Source organism: Agrilus planipennis, unplaced genomic scaffold (assembly GCF_000699045.2).
Source record: "Agrilus planipennis isolate EAB-ADULT unplaced genomic scaffold, Apla_2.0 scaffold167, whole genome shotgun sequence".
Lineage (NCBI taxonomy): Eukaryota > Metazoa > Arthropoda > Insecta > Coleoptera > Buprestidae > Agrilus > Agrilus planipennis.
Window position 1 is genome coordinate 611,865 of NW_020439043.1, and position 4,606 is coordinate 616,470.

A 4,606-nucleotide genomic window follows, 5' to 3' on the forward strand; every position below is an offset into this window, starting at 1 on the left:
ATAGAGATGGCATTAATAGACTGGAACACCGCTATGAGAAATGTATCAGCCTTGGAGGAGATTATGTTGAGAAATAAAAAAAAAAAATTTTTAAAAACCTTGTTTTTCTTGGTCAGGCCGGAAACTTATCAATCCACCCTCGTAGCATTATCGTCATCATCCAAAGAATTTCTCTGGTACGTCTATTTACGAAAGAAGTCGTAGGGATATAAAGCAGAGGGTCGAGTCGCCTTCAATAAAAAGACTACTATGCTCGCGAACGGTTAATTTAGACATTAGAAAAAGATTGTTAAAGGTATATGTTTGGAGCGCGGCGCTGTACAGGTACGAAATGTGGTGTTACAGGCACGATGAGGATGCCGTGGATAGAGAAGGTTAGAAATGAAGAAATATTAGAAAGAATAAGAGAACAGAGAACTCTATGGAAGTCAATAAGAAATAGGCGAAATGGGTTGATAGGACACCTTCTCAGGCATGAAGGTCTAGATGTATAGTCAAAGACATATTAGAGGCAGAAACGGGAGTTAGGAAGAGTAGAGGTAGACCTAGATTAGATTACAATTCGCAAATAGTTAAGGATGTGGATTGTTCTAGTTTTATGGAAATACGAAGATTGGTTCGTGTTACGAAAAATTGGAGGTGCGTGTCCAACCACTCTTAGGGCTGATGACCTTTTGATGATGATGTTTTTTATAGGTATATCAGAAAAGATCTATGATAAAAAATTAACTGATATCACCTAGTCAGTGGTGGAACTAGAGCTAGTGGCATAATTCTACATACACCAGCCTGAGAGAGACATTTGCCGCCCTTAAAGATGTCTCTCTTAGACGCTGCTAAGGAGCAGATCCTCCACCCCTTCCGACTTACGTCACCGCACCACACATTCATACTAAATTCCACTTCACTGAACTCACCTGTATTTACTGATTTTGTGAAGTTATTAATCGTAGGTAAACTTACCTAGTTGTTATTCGACATGCACAATAAAAATATTATGATTGTGACTTCTCATCGAATAACGTAGAAAATACATATCCGCACCAATCCAATGTTATCCACCGTGACGGCATATATCACCCTGTTCGAGCCTTCGTCATAAATATGCACTCTATTGTAAAACTAAATAAATGCAATAGGATAGATCAATAAAAACGAAGAGCATGGCGCAATATTTTCCAATTATTAATACCTGATTAATGTTAACGTGTTCAAGTTTCTGTGATTGCTCAACAATGCAAACTGACCTTATTTTTCCCGAGTTTTACGTCAAGTTTTATTGAAAGTGTTGTATATGCAGGCAGGAATGAAGTCAGAAGATAATGTTAAGTAAAGAATTGAGCTGACAAGCAAATAAACCTTAATAAATAAATAATGCGCCATAAAGCAATCTCGGTAAAAGTATATTCTTCACGTCGCGTCGTTGTTTGCGCGCTACAATGTAGTGTATGTATGTGTTTTATCATATCAGTACCATATGCAAGTACACCTACCTATACATACTCACGCATACATATGTGTACATGCTTATGTATATCTTGATGCATTAATTTGCGGCTGTATGTGTAAGTACCGATTTGCGTCAATGTGATTTTAATGGCAAACATATTTTTAAACCCACACAGCGTGCACACGCCTACTTATTAATTCCTTTTATAAATGCACAAGTGCACTCTTATAAGTTCAAAGAAGGAACAAGAGAAAAAAAATATTAAAATTTCTTGGGTATTATATATACATATCAGTATAAGCACCTACACAATTTGATACAGTGGAGTCATCGTCTGAAATCAATACGCAACAACATTTCTGATTTTGATGAAATTTATCCGTTATAGTATTGTAATGTTCGTGGGTTTAACAAAATTAACTTCTAAGAACTACTGTTGATAAATCACTATTCACTGCGCTATTTATTTCACTGCTATCACTGTCAATTTATCTCTGGATTCACTTCTGCAACGGGCAATTTATTTCTCCTCCTCTCGGTGATCGTCTCTTCCTTTAAATACTCTTTTGTTTACTTTCTGGAACCTTCTGGAAACATCCGGATATTTTTTTTGTTTGAACTGTTTAACTGCTTTCCCAGAACGCAGGTACGACACACACATTTACAAATACGGCGCACATGAAGAAAGGCGCCCGCGGATAGTCGGCGAATCGATAAGCCGTTCACGCACACGTGTGATCGGGCGCACACAAACACACTCGTGCTCGCTACAGTATGTATAGAGTTTTTCAACGATTTTTATCGCGAATCCTTAATAGAAAGGAAATGATTTAACGGGGATTGCTGAAAGGGATTCCTCATTAATATGTATGCAGAAATATGTTATCGAAAGAGCGGGACAAATGTTACCGAATGCACCTACTTAATCCTTATAATTTAAGTTTATTAAATTCGTTACCGTTACTTTTAAATGATATTGTATTTTCCAGGGTGGCGGTCAAATATCTAAACAACTATTTTTTGTTACGTTTCGGTTTATTCAACCATCCTCATACTGAAAAAATTTTGTTCTTTTCTATCTACCATTCATTTGTTAGTAAAATATAATTGATTGTCAAAGGTCTACCTTTTAAAGTGTTACTGCGTGTACACAGATTTCGATTTCAACCTAATTTTTTTCAACAAAGCTGTTAATTATTTTACCGCCACCCTGGAAAAAAACAATATAATTTAATCTTTATAGGTATGATTCTTATTTTTAAGTTAATAGTATAAGCTGCCATGCAAATCAAAAATTTTTATCGATGTTAAATAAACACGTGGACACACCTGAGTATTATTTACTTCGTAATTAGGTAATACTTATATTTATATCTATTAGAAGAAGAAACACTGAACTTTATAGTATACTTATTAAATGATACAGTTTCATTTATTAGGGAAATAAAAGTAAGGAATCTTTCAACATAAAATCTACGTTTAATGAAAAAACATAATTCTTATTAATCATTATGTAATGTAAAATAAGTGTTTCATCTTCATTTGCAAATGCGGATACCGAAATGCTAAGAGTGCATTGGAAATCCTAAGAGCACACATAACAACTTCCGTATTTAGTAAACTTATGTAAAAGACACAAACCTCTATGATAAAATAGAACAAAATTAAAGGAAGCATTCCTAATCATCTTATTATTTAATCACAAGTATCACTCAGAAACTATTAGGTATCTAAACGTATTCCTTTTTAATGATTTGTAAACGGGTATATCTTAAAAAGTAGACAAAGCATCCTAAGATTACGAGGTGCGCACTCTTGGTAATTTTCAGTACTTTGGGGGCTTATTGCTAAAACATGCAAATGTCAACTTAATATTTTAGAAAAAGGTACTTGAATGAAATAAAAATGTCAAAAAGATAGACTTAGGGACAAATAACAGTCCAACGACATTCAAATCCCTTTTCAAAAAGTGGTAAAGTTTCTTTTTTTATATTTAGAGGTAAAATCTAGTAGCAAACTGAAAATTTCAAATGTAAAAAATGTTTTCTTAAAGTTGCTTCAAATAGTTTAACTCATAAATCTATCGAAATTTTTAGTTAGTTTAGTCTTGTGTAATCGGTGTTGGTCTTGCATATTCGGTCGTGGTTTTTTAGTCTCGTTTGGTCTTAGTCTAAAGAGAATATTGGTCTCACATTTTCGTAAGACCAAGATAAAGACTGCAAGACCAAGACTAATTTTGCTCATCACTATTTAGGATCAATATAATTAATGGAGACATTCATGAAATGTATCTACTGATAATTGTAATTCTTGGTTGGCGGAGAGGATTGAGTTGAAACTTTTAAAACGAGTTTATAATATTTATAAACACTGAAAGTCTGGAAGGTTATTCATCATAAGGTCGTCAGTCCTAAAACTAGTTGGACACGCACCTTCACTCTTTCCTATCCTGAGCTTATCTTCGCATTTCCCAAAAACTAGAACAACCCAGATCCTTAACTATTTGCGAACAGTAATCTAATCTCGGTCTATCTCTACCTCTCGTAACTTCCGTTTCTGCCTCTAATATGTCTCTGACTAGACCTTCATGCCTGAGAAGGTGTCCTACCAACTTTTCTCGCCTATTTCTTGTTGACCTCCATAGAGTTCTCTGTTCTCCTATTCTTTCTAATACCTCTTCATTTCTAACCGTCTCTATCCACGGTATACTCATCATTCGCCTGTAACACCACCTTTTGAACGTTTCTAACCTTTTTTTTTCTACCGCGCTCACTGTCCATTTTTCGCACCCGTACAACGCCGCGCTCCAAAAATACACCTTTAACAACCTTTTCCGAATTTCTAAATTTACTGTTAAATAAAATTGACTTCTTTTTATTAAAGGCGACTCGACTCTGCGTTATCCTCTGTTTTATATCCCTACTACTCCTTCCTGCAAAGCGATTAAATCATAACTTATAAGTCATCGTTAATAAAAAAAAACCTGATATACCAACAAGCCACAAAAATACAGAAAATGCTAACAGCTCAACCATGCATACTAATGTATTATTGTTCATGAGAAAAAGTAAACACAAGAACTATACCAAAATAACAAATAATTTAATATAGTAATCAATAAATAATACAAATTAGGATAAACGACCTATCTCAATA

The 4,606-nt window shown here is 34.5% G+C and overlaps 1 protein-coding gene across 6 annotated transcripts in view; it reads right to left on the minus strand.

Moving 5' to 3' along the window:
* Nucleotides 1-4,606, minus strand: part of LOC108736820 — a 262,296-nt gene that overhangs the window by 226,597 nt on the left and 31,093 nt on the right. Inside the window, exon 1 of one of the 6 annotated variants that reach the window (XM_025976834.1) lies at nt 964-987. The exons of the other annotated variants lie outside the window; for them this stretch is intronic. The gene's annotated coding sequence lies outside the window, so the exon portion shown is untranslated. Of the gene's footprint in view, nt 1-963; nt 988-4,606 lie in introns of those variants that run through there. 6 annotated transcript variants of the gene reach the window in all.